This window comes from Lynx rufus, unplaced genomic scaffold (genome assembly GCF_022079265.1).
Source record: "Lynx rufus isolate CCGP_SWC_20201006 ecotype Redwood Valley unplaced genomic scaffold, mLynRuf1.p SCAF_3, whole genome shotgun sequence".
NCBI lineage: Eukaryota > Metazoa > Chordata > Mammalia > Carnivora > Felidae > Lynx > Lynx rufus.
Window position 1 is genome coordinate 83,085,320 of NW_025814845.1, and position 17,465 is coordinate 83,102,784.

The window sequence follows — 17,465 nt, forward strand, 5'->3', positions numbered from 1 at the left end:
CCTCCAGAACACCCTAAAATTAGATTTCCTTCATGTATAACCCAGGTGCTTTCCAAACTGCTGCCCCTGTGCTGGGTCTCAGACTAAGTGATCTAGTGCTCTGGCCTTATGAGTGGTGTCTTTGTTTCTTATTGCCTTCTGGCTCTCTTAGAGTCATGGTAAGTCCTACTGATCTTCAAAGGCATATTTTATGGGGATTTATCTTCCCTGTGCAGGTCCCCACAGCCAGAGGTGCCTGATGTGGAGCCTGATCTCTTCGTTCCTTAGAGAGGAACTCCTATGATATCCTATGATATCCCTCCTACTTGTGGGTTGCCAGGCCAGGGGTTTTGGTTCTTGACTGAGTCTCTGCCCCTCCTACTGTAATGAATGTGGCTTTTTCTTTATATCAGTAGCTGTGGAAAAGTTGTTCTGCTAGTCTTCAGGTTGTTTTCAGAGTGAGTTATATTAAATGTAGTTGCAGTGTGGGTGTGTCTGGCGGGGGTGGGGGGTGGAGGTGAGCTCAGGATCCTTCTGTTCTTCCATCTTCCTTGCAATCGGTACCTTTCTTAGTGTAAAATCAATAGCAGTTCTCAAAAATTAATACTTCCACCTCAAGAAACTCAGATGACAGAATAAATGTTTATGTGCCACGTGAGAGAGGGAGTGCAGAAAGAAGCGAGAGTGCATTTTATTTATTATTTTTATTCCTTTAAATATTTTTTGTTTTTGAGGGAGAGAGAAAGCACAAGTCAAGGAAGGGCAGAGAGAGAGAGAGAGAGAGAGAGAGAGAGAGAGAGAGAGAGAGAGAAAGAGAATCTGAAGCAGACTCCAGGCTCTGAGCTGTCAGTACAGAGCTGGACGAGGGGCTGGAACCCACAAACGATCATAAGATCATAACCTGAGCTGAAGTCGGACCCTTAACTGACCGAGCCACCCAGGTGCCCCATGAAAGAATCATTTTAAATTTAACCAAGATCCATTTGGCAGATATTTATTGAGCAACTGCTATGCATTAGCTTCTGGGCTTAGCTAGTAGAAAACTTAAGAGGTGATTTTCATACTTTTTCCCCTCAGGAGCCCTTAAGTCTATAAAACAAAGAAGCTGCCTGACTTGGAGGCTGGAGCCTTGCCTACTGAGAATCTTTATCATTTTCCCTCCATTTCCAATCCTCACACCCACTCAGGATACCTCAGATGGTTCTGTGAGTATCCCTCCCTAGTGTTGACTAAACAGAATCTGAAAAAACCAATTGTCTAATAAATATTAATACCAAAGCCTCACTATAATAGTTATGAGAAATAAATAATATAAAATATAGCAGAGGTAAGTATAAAATGTGTAAAGAAGTGTAAAGTATAAAGATGAAGAGAATCTGGCTTAACAGCAGACATGTGATAAAAACCTGAGCATTTCAGTTGCTCAACTTCTCAGTATAAGCCAGCAATGTGGTCAGGGCTTACCTAAAGAACCTATACAGTTTTACTCACAAAGATAGAAATGTATTGTCCAGCACAAAGCAGTTGTCTTTTCCTCATCTTCATTGGCCAGACCATAGTTTTAAAAATTTTTATGGGGCGCCTGGGTGGCTTAGTCGGTTAAGCGTCCAACTTTGGCTCAGGTCATGATCTTGCGGTTCATGAGTTTCAGCCCTGTGTCAGGCTCTGCTGACAGCTCAGAGCCTGGAACCTGCTTCAGATTCTGTGTCTCCCTCTTTCTCTGCCCCTCCCCTGCTCACGCTCAGCTCACAGCTGTCTCTGGCTGTCAAAAATAAATGTTAAAAAAAATTAAAAAAAATTTCTTATAGCTTTATTGAAATATAATTGACATACAGTATATCACATATATTTAAAGTACACAATTTGGTAATTTGACATATGTATACACCCATGAAACAATCACCAAAATCAAGATAATAAACATATGCCTCACTACAAGTGTCTGTGTAGTCCTTTGTAAACCCTTTCTGTTCCCCCAACCCAACCCCTCTTCCTTGTACCCACTTGAAGCCAATGATCATTTTGTCCTATAGCTTAGTTGGCATTTTCTTTTCTTTTTTTTTTTTATATATATGAAATTTATTAGTTGGCATTTTCTATAATTTTATTTAAATAGAATCAAACAGCATGCCCTCCGTGACTTTTTTCACTCAGCATAATTATTTTGAGATTTACCTATGTTGTGTCACTCAACAGTTTTTTGTTTTTTGTTTTTTTACTACTGAGTAGTATTATTTGTATGGATATGCCACAATTTCTATATCCATTCACCCATCGGTGGACATTCTGGTTGTTTCCAGTTTTTGTCTATAACAAATACTCTTGTATAAGTGTTTGTATGGACATAGGTTTTCTTTTTGGTAAATAGGTAGGAATGGAATAGGTGGATTATGATAGGTATACATTTACCTTTTTAAGAAACTGCCAAGCTGTTTTCCAAGTGGTTGTACCATTTTACATTCTCACTAGTTATATACTGAGAATTCCAATTCCCCCTGACCTGTTATGACCAGTCTTTTTAATCAGCCATTCTAATAGGTATGTAGTGGTATAGCTCATTGTTATTTTAATTTGCATTTACCTAGTGACTAATGATGTTTAGCATCTTTTCATGTGCTGTTTTGCTGTCTATATTTCTTCCTTGAGGAAATGTCTCTATTCCCATTGTTTATGGAGTTCCTTTTGTTTGTGTTTATTTACAAGTGACAAATTAAACATTTACAGCTGGCTCAGAAGATTTTAAAAAGTAATAAAGTCATAACAAGGTATCATATACATGGAGGAATATGAAAAAGGCATGAAGGATTCAACTCATATTAGCTATTGCCTAAGTCACTTCCAAAACTAAGAGTGCAGAAAGCAGTATATGCTAGAGCTGGCTTATACTGCTTTATGAGTACATTTAAACATTTTTAGAAATTTTGCAGGCTGTTAAACACAGCCTTTATGAAGAATTAACTATGTAAGCTGACAATTATGTTAAAATCCAATATATAAGAATAATAAATATCAAAATTCATTTCCTCATTTTACTATTATCCATGTTTTTGTGGTTATGGTGATCATATCCGTATTATAGAAATATTATAGTTTGATAATATATACCTTCTTCTAATTCTGTGTTCTGTGATGTCCTGTGGTAGCCTGAAATGAGCCACAGTGGGATATTTACCCCAAGAAATTTGCAAACACCATAATCAAAGCTTTTTTTTTTTTTTTCTTTCCTGGTGAGCTAGTTGTCAAACATTTACTAGGTCACCTGTAATGACAAGGACCTTCAAACTGCACTGGGTTACTGTCCACGATGAATAATTGAAGCCTTAGTCACATGGAGAACTCACCTTTGTGAAGCACTTAATTCCTTAAGAACAGATTGATATTTTTGCTGCAGGGTAAAGCTTACCGATTTTCCTTGCTGCTCTGTTTTTTTTGTTGTTGTTGTTTTTTCACTTCCAGATTTGGGCATGCCAAAATCTACTGGATAAGAGAGGATGCCAATACATTATTTCTGTAGTCCCAAGTAAAAAATACAAAATTTTATTTGGAGTAGAACTAGAAGGGCTGTTAAATACAGAAAACTGTAATGGGCAAAAAAAAGCAGGAAAGGCAAACAGCTCTGTATAACCAAATTTCTACTCATGTAAGAATAGGGGAAACTAGACAAAAATGAGAGGGAACAAACGAGGATGTAAGAGGAGTGTTTGGTCTGAACCCCCAATCAGCTTTCTAATGTGGACAAAGCATTTTTTTAAAGTCTAAACTTACTGAAGATGTTGGATGTTACTGGAAATGTAAAGTTACAGATTCAGTAACATACTACAGCAATCCAGAGATAATCAAATTATGGGGGACAAATTCCTGGGGCACAACATAAAGCTACTGTTATGGTTGAGTGTCCATTACAATTTAATTTTAAAAACAATTAGGAGAAACTAAGGATTTCAGAAGGAACAGAAACCATCTTAAAAGTTCACAGTCTAAATTAAAGGCATATACATTTAAAATATAAAAGAAACAAACATGGCATATGACTTTCAGTAAGACATTTGTTATGTCTCACATGAAATTCAAATTGAAGTTAAAGTGTTTGCCTGACATGAAAAGATGCTCAACATCGCTCCTCATCAGGGAAATACAAATCAAAACCACACTCAGACATCCCCTCACGCCAGTCAGTGGCCAAAATGAACAAATCAGGAGACTATAGATGCTAGAGAGGATGTGGAGAAACGGAACCCTCTTGCACTGTTGGTGGGAATGCAAATTGGTGCAGCCACTCTGGAAAACAGCATGGAGGTTCCTCAAAAAATTAAAAATAAACCTACCCTATTACCTAGCAATAGCACTGCTAGGAATTTACCCAAGGGATACAGGAGTGCTGATGCATAGGGGCACTTGTAACCCAGTGCTTATAGCAGCACTCTCAACAATAGCCAAATTATGGAAAGAGCCTAAATGTCCATCAACTGATGAATGGATAAAGAAATTGTGGTTTATATACACAATGGAGTACTACGGGGCAATGAGAAAGAATGAAATATGGCCCTTTGTAGCAACGTGGATGGAACTGGAGAGTGTGATGCTAAGTGAAATAAGCCATACAGAGAAAGACAGATACCATATGGTTTCACTCTTATGTGGATCCTGAGAAACTTAACAGAAACCCATGGGGGAGGGGAAGGCAAAAAAAAAAAACAAAAAAAAGAGGTTAGAGTGGGAGAGAGAGCCAAAGCATCAGAGACTCTTAAAAACTGAGAACAAACTGAGGGTTGATGTGGGGTGGGAGGGAGGGGCGGGTGGGTGATGGGTATTGAGGAGGGCACCTTTTGGGATGAGCACTGGGTGTTGTATGGAAACCAATTTGACAATAAATTTCATATATTGAAAAAAAAATAAAGTGTTTGCCTGGGTTTTAGTAAGGTACAGTACCTTAAAGTACTAATAGTGATAAAGATTTAGAGTGATGCACACTGAAGAATAGCAGTTTGGTATTAAATTGGAAGGAACAAATAATCCTTAAACCAGGCGGTACCCCATGTAATCACTTTACTAATAAACTGGACAAAAATAAATGGAACTTTTATCAAACCAGCAGGTACAGGCTTTATTTTTTTTAATAAATTAAAATGAAATTAAAATTAAATTAAAAATGAGGTGCCTGGGTGGCTCAGTCGGTTAAGTGTCTGACTCTTGATTTTGCCTGGGGTCATGATCTCTGGGTTCCTGAATTCACAGCCCGCCTAGGGCTCTGTGCCAGGTCAGTGCAGAGCCTGTTTAGGATTTTCTCCCTCTTTCTCTGCCCCTCCCCTGTTTGTACTCTCTTCTCTCCCAAAATAAACAGATAAACTTAAAAAAAAAATGAGGAAATACATATTCCCAAGGAGATATCTTCTTTCTCTATCTCCAAACTTAAAATTTTATAAAGGAAATTGAGTAATCTCACATGAAATTACCTAAGAATATATGAAATTAATAGATACAATAGAGAAGTGCCTGCTAAACATTTCCACAATTAAAAAGAAATAAATCACTGTTTTTTCCCTCGTCCTGATTCCCAAAATCAGTTCCTCTTTTTTTTTTTTTTAAGTTTATTTATTTTGAAAGAGAGAGAGGAAGGGGGTGTAGAGGGGCAGAAAGAGAGAATCCCAAGCAGTCTCCTCACTGTCAGCGCAGAGCCTGACACACAGCTTGATCCCAAACTGAGATCACGGTCTGAGCTGAGATCAAGAGTTAGATGCCTAACTGACTGAGCCACCCAGGCACCCCATCAGTTCCTCTTTTGACTGACTTATGTAAGTGATTCCATTTTCTAGTCACCAGGATTCACTATACTTGAATAATCTTTTTCTTTCACTCTTATCAGTCTCCACTTTTATTTCTTTAGATCTTCAAATGCATATTACACCTTAAATTTTATAATATGCATTTTAAAAGGTTTTTATCATCATTATATTTGTATAACCACTCTGTGAGTTAAGCAAAAGTTATTAACATTTCATCATTCTATTAAAGGCCTCCAAGGTGACTGGCATGTAAATAAGCAGAATCACACAGGTTAAATGACTTGCCCAAGTTGACAGGACCAGTAATTACAAGTCCTGTGATTCTAATGTCAACATTCTTTTCATTACACCATGATGTCTCTCATCAACAGCTCATATTTGGTCCATTACTAAAGATTCCTAGTGGGTTTCTCTGCCTGTATTCTTACTTCTTCAGTCTATCTAGCATGTCACTACCGTATTGAACACAGTTTTTATGAAAAGATACCACAATAGGGGTAGCTCAGTCAGTTGAGTGTCTGACTTCCGCTCAGGTCATGATCTCATGGTTTGTGAGTTTGAGCCTCGCTGTGGGCCCTGTGCTGACAGCTCAGAGCCTGGAGCCTGCTTCAGATTCTGTGTCTCCCTCTCTCTCTGCCCCTCCTCTGCTCACACTCTGTGTCTCTCTCTCCCTCAAAAATAAAAAAAAAATTAAAAAAAATTTTAAAGATACCACAATAAAGAAATTTCCAATGGTTTCCTATTATATAGAGAATAAAAGTCAGACCTTTATCCCTGCTTTCATACATCAAATCTCTTAATCAAACTGGGCTCATGTTCCTTCAAATATCCTTCTAACTTGCCTGAGACTATGCCTTTGCTTATAGCAGTGTTTCCCTTGAGTTACAAATCCCTGAGTAATAGTTATTACAGGGGACTTGGACATAATGATGTGTCTATTTTTCTTATATATTTATTTATAGTTTATATGCTAAACATGTATGACTAATACCTTGTGTGTTTTGATAGAGAGGGGGCAGGGGCATCCAGTAAAATTTTTGACATTAAAAATGTCACAAGTCACCAAGGACTTGGTGTGTCTGGTTGGCTCAGTTGGTGGAGCATATGACTGATTCTTCATATTGGGGTTGTGAGTTTGAGCTTCACATTGGGTGTAGAGATTACTTTAAAAAAAATGAGTTGTCTGCAGTTCCACTTCTAATAATAAAGAACTAGGTGGGTTTTGATTATGCTTTAGCTGAGAATAACTAGCAACTAGAAAAGTGGGCCAAGAAAAAGAAAACCACATTTCTTTAAAGGCACTAAAAAGCTACCAAACTGGTGAAGATTGGAGGGCTAAGATCTAGAAGAGGGAGACACATCGGAGAGATACTTGAGTATTTAGGGCTCCCTTTCTGCTAGAGACATCTGACTCTATCAAAAGCAACTGAGAAAGTGAACACAGATTTTTGCAAACTCACAGGCCCAGGAGGGGGCAGGGAGGTTGAAAACTGGAGTTTAGGGCTCACAAGGAAGAAATAAACACCTCAGTCTTTTAGCTGAGGGTAGACTTTCACAGTGGGTAGACTTAGTAGTCAATTATATGGAGTTGAGGACAAAATTAGGGAATTGGAGAAAGTTCAGAAGAAAATATGCAGATAGATTTACAGAGACAAAAGGAAGAAAATGGTAAAAAAATTTTTAAAGGTGGAAGAGACTTACAGTGTAGAATTTTAAAAAGTCTAATATAGTTGAGACCCAGAAGGAAAGGGATGAGAGACCATAAAAAAGTGATACTTGAAGAGATGTCTAAAATAAGTAAAAGGCATCATGCCTCAGATTTAAGCAGCACTATAAACCTTAAGCAAGAAAAAGGCAAGGAAAATCACACCTAAGCACATCATCGTAAAATTGCTGAAAACCAAAGAGGAAAAATTTACGCATCCAGAGGAAAAAGACAAATTACTTTATCAAAACGAATGACAGTAAGACAGCTGCTTTGCAACCAAAATGATGCTATCTTTAGAGTACCAAAGGAAAATACTGTCAACTTAGAATTTACATTCAAACAATATAACTTTCAAATAGGCAAAATAAAGTTTTTTCAAACAAACAGAAATTGAGAATTTGACACCAGCATTTCTGCCCTGTAAAAAAGAGTGGACTTTGGGCAGAGAGAAATGATCTCAGATAGCCACTCTCACGTTCTGGAAGAGATGAAGAGCAATGAAAGGGAAAAATACATAGGTAAATCCCAATAAATAGTAAGTTTACAAAACAATGCTAATATATCATGTTGTTAAAAACATACAGATTTAAAACATAATAGCACAGTAACTGAGAGGCGAAGGAAAATAGTCTTAAAGTGGTCTAAGGTAATCACATTGTCTAGAAGTGGAAAACGTACTAATATATACTAGGCTTTTAAAAGTCATGGATGCACATTCTCATTTCTAGAGTAACTAAGAATATTAAAAGAACATAAAACCACAAAAAATCAAAAGAATATGAAATAGAAAAAACACTTGAACAATCCCAAAGAAAGTACAGAAAAAAGAGCAAAGAATAGGTGAGACAAAAAACAGCAGGATGGCAGCTTTAAAGCCTGTATGTAATAATTATACTAAATGTAAATTGATTATCCCAATTAAAAGACAAAGACTTGGATTTATAAAGGTACACTTTTAACCTGTTTTCAAGAGACAAATCTTAAATATGAGAATGCAGAAAAGCTTAAAGTAAAAAGGTATATCATGCAAAAACTAATAAAGATGGTGCGGCTATGCTAAATCCAAGTAGATTTTAGACAAGAAGCAATTCAAGAGATAAAAAGTTCATGTGTCCAGGGGCGCCTGGCTGGCTCAGTCAATAGAACATAGGACTCTTGATCTCAGGGTTGTGAGTTCAAGCCCCATGTTGGGCATGGTGCCTACTTAATTTAAAAAAAAAAAAAAAAAGTTCATGTGTCCAAGAGTCCTAATAGGAAACAAATGATACATTCAGGATCATTTAAAGAAGGTTTATTTACAAAGGGACTAATTACAAATGTGTGTGTGTAGGGTATAAGAGAATTACAAGAATAGGTTCCAAGAGACAGAAGAACTTAATCAGAATCTGGAGGGAGAGAGAATTGTGAAGAGTTCACTGTGAGACGAGTAATGACCTGTGGTCAAAGTATAAATCCAGTTCAAGGTAACCTCTAGTGGAGGGGAAGAAAAGATATGCTCACCTCACTCTTTTCCACTAAGCAATCTCTTCCCATCAGTTACAAACTCATCATGGGGTGGTGTAATCAGCTCTGGAACCATAAACATTAGCACCCTAGAATTCTTCATATATGGCAGGGGAGAAAAGAAGTTACAAAACATAATCATAGTCTCTTAAAACCTGCTTTTTTAAGTTGGTCATGAGGCCTAGATTCATAAACATAGCTGTTTTCTTTCACCATCCATTCTTTTTTTTTAATGCTTATTTTTGAGAGAGAGAAAGAGGGAGTGAGCGACAGAGAGAGAGCATGAACAGCTGGGCAGAGAGAGGGAGAGAATCTGAAGCAGGCTCCACGCTGTCAGCACAGAGCCTAATGGCTCAAACCCACAAACCATGAGATCATGACCTGAGCTGAAATCAGATGCTTAACCAATTGAGCTATCCAGGTGCCCTATTCACCGTCCATTCTTGGTTTCTTTCACTTTTTGTTTGTACCTCACCTGGATGGGATTCTTACCGGGGGGGTACTCCCAACAGTCATTCTTATAAGATGAGTCCTAGCAGAGGTCCTTTTTGGGTTACCCTAGTTTTTTACTGGACTATTGGCTAAGAGAATACGAACAAGCTTCTCAGAGAATACTGTTACAGTCCATATACAGTCATATTTATTCTGCTGTATAGCAGCAATGCAATTTCCCCCTGTTAAAAGGGATCCCTCACCCTGCCAGTAGAGTTACTTCCTTCTCTCTTGTTGGTTAGTGACAGAAAAAGCCCAAACCTGCCAGTGAACAGTGTCCACTTCTAATTCGTTGAAGTATTAGGAAGCATTCCTCTCTTTAGTACCAAGTTTACTACCAAAACCACTAAGTCCAAAGTTTCAGGGACCAAAAAATTCTTCAAGTGGGTTTTTAGGTATAATAGAGAACCTAACAAAAATGCATACATGTGTACCCCAAAAGACATACAAAAGAATGTTCATAGCATCAGTCTTTGTAATAGCCCTAAATGGAAACATCGCCAATATCTATCAAAGGTAGAATGGGTAAGTAAATGGCAATATATTCATTCATTGTATAACAATGAAAATAAATGAACAACCGATCCAGGTAACAACATGGATAAACCTCACAATGTTTTCTTTAAAGATTTTTTTTAATGTTTGTTTATTTGAGAGAGTGAGAGATGAGTGAGCAGGGGAGGGGCAGAGAGATGAACCTCACAATATTAAACAAAGGAAGCCAGACACAAGAGAATACAGTTATGTATTCAATATATATAAAAGTTAACCATTGGCAAACCTAATCTTTGGTGTTAGAATTTGGGAAAGTGATTACCTTTGGGAAGAAAGAAGAATAATGACTAAGAAGGGGGCATGTTAGTGTTGTTGCTATTGATGTGGGTGTTGATTACACAGTTATCTTTACTTTGTGATAAATTGTGCTAAATAATTATATTTGTGTACTTTTCTACATGTGTGTTATGCTTCCATTAAAAAACTTTTAAAAATTCATATAATAGCCCTCCTGTGTGTGATGTGCACTTTTTCTGAATGCTTTTAAGATATTTTTCTTAGTTTTGTCAGTTTGACAATAACACGCATTGGTAATTTTCCTACCTGTGCTTCACTGAGCTTTGTGGATCTGTAATTTCATGCTTTTCACCAAATTCAGAAAACATGCTCCCAGTTATTTAAAAAAAATAGACATATAGAAAATAGAGGGACCATGCTCATCTCCACTATACATACCTTCTGGGAAAGATGGCACTACATATTGGTTACTGCATTTAAGCATAATACTTTATTCTGAAGTCTGCATCCTAAATTTGGAGGTTATTGTCTCCTGGTTGGCTCCATAAACTGAACCAGTTTTCTAATTTGTTCTAAGTTCTTGTCCAGCCTGTCAACTCATAAGCCACTCACAATGAACCACTCTATACCCTTACCTCAGGCCACGTCTCCTAAAGTTCTCAAGGAAAGGATTTCCTTTTACTGTTGTGATTCAGGGCCACTATTGAGCGATGGTGTTGTAAGTGACCACTCACACCCAGCTATTGCCAGCTCATTGCAGACCCTTTTGTGAATTAACAAGACCTAAACTTTTTTCCTTCATTAATTGGTCAGAGGGAACTCCCTTTGAAGCCAGTGTATATGGATTGAGGGAGAAGTGCTGAAGGAATAGGGGCAGGTACTAATAACAGTAGTCTGAGTCACCTGCTTATTCAGTTTAGTTGTGGCCATGTACCCAGTTTTGTAGGGAGTGAACTGCTGTTATGCCCATCCAGTTGTATGATTGGTGAATCAGATAACACCAGTTCATGACGAGTAGTAGTTCGATCATTCACATAGTCACTTGATGTCCCATGGTCAGGAGTTCCATCTCTATCAGGTACCAGCAGCAAACCAGGAGCTGCTTTTCAAAGAAACAAAACAAAACATTGGTTGAGGAAGATAGATCTTTACTCAAAAACCAAGGAATCTTGTAATTCTCCTATTGGCACTTACCCTCAGAGGCTTCATAGAACATCTCTACCACATGAACTTCCAATACCATTGTATCTGCCTAACCATAAGGCCCAACTGGCAAGACAGTTTGCTCTGGGCCCTACTCAAAATTACAGTTACCCATAAAACAGGTTAGGTCACCCAAAAGTACTATTTTGTTGTCTCCAGAACCTAAAAAGGCCTGCCACACATTTTGCCTTTTTCTTTACTGTGGTGGTGAAAAACACAACAGACTGTCACTCACTTGAATGGATAACCTAACAGGTCTCTGGCCATTGAATCCCATGTGGCAGGTCCCTGAAGTTTTACAGGGTTTTTCTTGCACCTTCTGCTAAGCATATGTCTTACCAAAGCATGTAGAGTGTTTACTACTTCCTGCTCTTTGGGCTCATTTAACGTTCATTTCTATAATAGACCAGTGTGATATTCTATCGCATAGCAAGATGATCAAGGTCCCTTCAGCACAGAATAGAAAGGTGGCACAGTGCTGAGACAAGACAGTAAGGGCTTACTGTTGTCTCTGTCAGTTAAACACAATCTACTTCTGATTTCCCTGAATAACTGGAATGGGAAATGAGGGGGCACTTCCAGAGCAATACCTATATATCATATCAAAGTCTGTGTTCATTTCCTCCAATGAAGATACCACACCTATAACAGCAACTACAATTGGCATCTTTGCCTGATAAAATCTTGCAGTAATCCAGTCATTCTTTACTACCCATCTGGTTTTTATACTGTCATTCCCTATGACCCATCTGGTGACCACAAAGGGAAGTTAAGTGGGAATGTGGTATGAATCACTATGCCAGCATGGTGGCACTAATTTCTACAAGTTCCCCAGGGATGCAGTACTGCTTTGGTGAGAGACAAGCAGTTATGAACTTCTACATAGCCCTTCCTACCATAATAGCATTCACTCCATTGGACAGGAAACTAAAATGAAGACTGCTTCAGTTATTAAAATATGTCTATTCTTACTACACATTAAGACTGGAGAAATAACCCCAATATGTGTCTCTCTGGACTCACTGTTAACCCAGATGCAGGCCAAGACTCCATCTGTCACTTAAGTTTCCTAGGCCTCCTATTTTAACCAGTTGTCCAGGATTAGGTTTTGGGTCTCTAGGTATTAATATAAGTTAAGAGACAGTATCTAATAAGCCTCAGGAGGTCTGGTATTTTCCTTTCTCCAGGAAATGGCCACTAGAGAAGAATTAGGGCAGTGATCCCGTAATTTGCTCACCAGGGGAGCTTCAAAAAATATCAACGCCTGGGTCTCACTCCCTGAAATTATGATTTAATTGGCCTGGATGTTCTTGAGAATTCTACGGTGGTCTAAAGTACAGACACGTTTGGGAAGCATGGGATTAGGGGAAGGTTCATGGTTATACACCTGTGGCAGCATTGCAGGATTTTTCTTCAAAGGGACCCAATCTTTCTCCATCATCAAAGAGTTCCAGGTCTGTGAACTGGATGAGATGCTTCAAATTTCATTATGACAACACAAGTTAGTTTAGAATTTTCCCACCTATATATGTCAAGCAGCAAATTAGTAGGCTACTTAATCTATTACTTAATCTGCTTCCTTTCTTGTTATCCTTTAACCATTACCACCTTTCCCTGAAAGTCAAAACACTCTGATTAACGTTCTCTTCTTTGGATTATTATGGTAATTGTGCCCACCATGTCTCTGATGGTTATATGCCATCACGTGGCCTCTACCAATTTGAGATTATCTTATTCTGAGATCAGGAAACTCAGTTCTACCACAGCATTTATCACCATCAATCTGACAAACAGAGGGCAGCCACTTCAGAGCTCTTTAGGGATGCTTATACTTCTATCACCAATGCATCCTTAATGACTTGGTAAAAATGGAGAATGTCTAAGGAGCCCTTGTTTTCTCTTCTCTATAGTATGCCAGAGTATTTCTGGGATTCTGAAATTATTACTTCAAATTTCATTTCGAGGTCATTTATTATTTGTAGACTCTTATTGAGCCCATGCCTCATCCTAGCAAACTATTAATGCCAATATATGAGATGTTGATTCTCAGGTGAGTGCACCCATGCCAATAAATTTGCCATGATAAAACCTTGTATTGATTCCCCCTTGGTGTAACATCCTTAGAACCCACTTCTATATATACTCCTCAGGTTTCTGCTGATCAACATGGTAAGGTCTTTAACTCCTGTGTAGGTTATCTCATGCCATAGCAGGCCACATACTTCTCTGATTAGGTGATCTTGAGATTTATCTAGGGATACTGTGAGGTGATGAAGGTACGTTCTGAGAACAGATACCAGCCTATGAGACAGCTGTTCCCAGTGCAGTCACCGAAAGCCTCTATGCAGAGGAGGCTAGTTTCCCCAGAGAGCCAAGGAAGTTTGGGGGATATGCAGGTTCAGCATTCTCATCTTCATTCTTGTCTGCTCAAAAGTCTCCATTCTGTCTTAGGGCCCCACATCTTTCTCACCAATGCTCTACCCTTAGACTAAGAAAACTGGAAGAACTGAGTATTTTATTGGTACTACAAATCTACCTTTTCTGCCCACTGCTTATAGGAGATGAAGGACTCCTTCAAAGCTGTGGTGGAGGAGTTCTGACACTCTCTATGCATTCTCAGCTACATAGTCATAGTTTTTACATTTTTCTTTTTCCTGTGTACATTCTGTTTAGGTTCATAAGAGAGGCCTGGTGGATCCACAATCTTAAATCACTATGGTTACCACAGTGATACATTCTCACCTTCACTCTATCCCATGCTATTAATAGTAAGTATAACAGTACCTTAAGCCATGGATCACTTGTGGTCCCTTTGTCTATAGCAATGAAGTTATCCCTGTGATTGATTTTACATGTGTGTGTGTATTTAATTCAACCTCAAAGGGTCCATCTCCTGTAACAGCTCTGGTACTAATTACTCTTTCAGTCAGGGTTATAAAAAAAAATTGAAGGCACATGTGAAATAATTTAAGAATGAAAAAGATTGGTGAAAATAAATTACACTAAAATCAGGAACTTTGTTTTTTCAAAAGATGCTACTGAGAAAATGAGAAGACAAAGCATACTATGAGAAAGGATATTTGGTATATATATGTGTGTTCAAGAACTCATATCCAGAATAAAGAAGTCCTAAAAATCAGTCAGAAAATGACTGACAACTCAACAGAAATATGGGCAAGTGACTTGAACAAGCACTTCAAACCAGAGGATCTCTAAATGGCAAATAACATAAAATGGTGCTCAGTCTCAATCATCACCAGTAACATGCAAATTAAAGCTAAAATGAAATGCCACTACACACCCATCAGAATGGCTAACATTAAAAACAGTGATGATACCAAGTGTTGCTCAGGGTGTGGAGACTGTGAAACTTTCATATACTTTTGGTGGGGATATAAATAACATAAACTTTGGAAAACTGTCATTCTGTATACAGTGTGAACATACCTCGAGACCAAGGAATTTTAATCCTAAGTATTCTCTCAAAAGAAGTCTTCCCATTCACACCAAGAGACACATAAGAGAATGTTTATGGCATCATTATTGGTTAATAGCCCCAGGGTAGAAAAACCCAAATATCAACAACAGGATGGATAAATATATTTGGTGTAGTCATACAATGGAATATAGCAATGAATGTGAACTTTTCCAAACAATACAGAACAATCTCATATACATATGAAATGCACACTTAATACCATTTATGTAAGGTTGAAAGTGAGGCAAAATTGGTCTATGGTTAGAAACTGGAAGAATGATGACATTGGGGAGAAAGGCAGGATAGTTATTGAGAGGTTGTATACTATGTAAACAGTAATACTCTATTTTCTGAGTGGTGGATACAGTGATATTTTTACTTTATGATAGATACTTCATTTATTTCCATAGTATTCTATATTTTGATTTTTTAAAAGGGTGGGCCTAAAAAGACTGGAACTATTTGTTTATGCCTCCATGCCCCTCTCCATTAATTCAAGTACTTCTTCCTTCAAGGTCCAGTTCAGATTCCGTATCTTACATGAAGTCCAACCACTCCAGATAGAGGCAATTTATCTTTCTATATGGTTTTTATTACATCCCCAGGGAGGCAGTATAACAATAGAAATATGGGCAAAGGGGTTTGGGCTTCAATCTGTAAGGCAAATAAAAGTAGGATAGTGACATGGTCATATTTGTATCTGCATACCATAAATGTGTTTAACCAACTTTACTTATACATATTTCTTTGAATATGTGGGCAAATATAAAACTTTATATATACCTGTAAGTATGTAATATGCTACACTGTTATAATATTTGTTCCCAATGAATAATTCTTTGGTTTATGCCTTTTTGCAATATGCCTTTGGAGGAATAGATAATGGGGGGGGGGGAGAAAGTCTCTTTCTCTTGTTACCTAGCTCACCAATTAATCTAGTCTCTCAATGTCCTTTCTTCTTCCTTCAGTATTAGAATGGCCAAGTTTTAGCTTTGTACATTGCCACATAGTTAAGGACTATATTTCCTAGCCTCCCTTGAAAGTGTGGCCATATGACTGTATTTTGGCCCGTGACTTATAAGTGGAAATGACGGCTGCAACTCCTATGGCATTCCCTTAAGAAAAGGTAGCTAGAACAAAGGTATTTGTCATTTAAAATATTTTAACACAGATTGCCAGAATGCTTTGTAAATAGGTTGAAAAGTTCACATGTATACCAGCAATGTAAAACAATACCCTTTTACTTGGATCCTCACTAGCAAGAGGGAACTTAAAATTTTGCCCACTCTGAAAAGATGTTTCATCATACTCATAACAGGAGAAAAACATAATAAACTAATACTAATATTAAACATTTTCACTTTTCAATCTCAAATCCAAAAGTCTGATAATATATTCTAATGACAGTGCTACACATTCTCAACTGTTCTTTATACAACACTTATGGAGGAAAATTCGGCAATATCATCAAAATTACACACACACACACACACATATGCACAACTTGATCTAACAATCTTATTTCTGTAAATTTATACTACAGATATCTTGAACATGTGAGACAAAACTATGAACAGGATTTTTCATTACTACATTGTTTTTAAGAGCAAAAGACTGAAAACAATGCAAATATCCATCACAGAAGTTTGCAAAATAAATTCTGGCATTTTTTTTTTTTTGAGAGAGAGAGAGACAAAGAGAGCGTGAGTGGGGGAGAGTAGGAGAGGGGCAAAAGAGAGAGGGAGAGGGAGGGGAAGAGAGGGAGAGAGAGAGAGAGAGAGGGAGAGACAGAGAGACACACAGAGAGAGAATCCTAAGCAGGCTCCATGCTCAGCATGGAGCTCAACCTGGGGCTCCATCCCATGTCCCTGGGATCATGACCTGAACTGAAATCAAGGGTTGGATGCTCAACTGACTGAACCACCCAGCTGCCCCAATTCTGGCATTCTTGTAGTACAAATACTACGTGGCTGTTAAAGAATGAGTAATCTTATTATGCAGCTGATTAAATACCTCTAAGATGTATTGCAACCAAAAAAGTGAGATGTGGAACATAGTGTACATTATGATAAATTGTTTTTTAAAAAGGAGAATATAAATTTGTATAAGAAAGCTCTGGGAATTACTTCAAATCTATTAGAATGGCTGTTATCAAAAAGACAAGAAGTAACAAATGTTGGTGAGGATGTGGAGAGAAGAGAATTTTTGTGCACTGTTCGTGGAATTATGTATTGGAATAGCCACTATGGCAAACAGTGTGGAAGTTCCTCAAAAACTTAAAACTAGAACTACCATATGACTTGGCAATTCCACATCTGGGTATTTATTCAAAGACAATGAGAATGCTCCAAAGGATATATGCACACCCATGTTCATTGCAGCACTATTTACAATAGCCAAGATATGGAAACCACCTAAATATACATTGAAAGATGAATGGATAAAGAAAATGTAGTAGATATGGAGTAAGTCATGGAAATAAAAGCCACAGCATAAAGAATATAATCAATGATATTGTAGGTGTTGT

At 37.8% G+C, this 17,465-nt stretch overlaps 1 long non-coding RNA gene across 2 annotated transcripts in view; it reads right to left on the reverse strand.

The window, feature by feature from the left end:
- Positions 1-1,705: 1,705 nt before the first annotated feature.
- The window catches only part of LOC124520507 (uncharacterized), a 28,908-nt gene continuing 13,148 nt past the window's right edge, over positions 1,706-17,465 (reverse strand). Inside the window, exons 2-5 of one of the 2 annotated variants that reach the window (XR_006964330.1) lie at positions 11,161-11,356; positions 8,971-9,070; positions 3,383-3,456; positions 1,706-1,741 (exon numbers count right to left, since the gene is read on the reverse strand). This is a non-coding gene — a long non-coding RNA (uncharacterized LOC124520507). Of the gene's footprint in view, positions 1,742-2,210; positions 3,457-8,970; positions 9,071-11,160; positions 11,357-17,465 lie in introns of those variants that run through there. The other variant, XR_006964329.1, reaches the window with a different exon arrangement.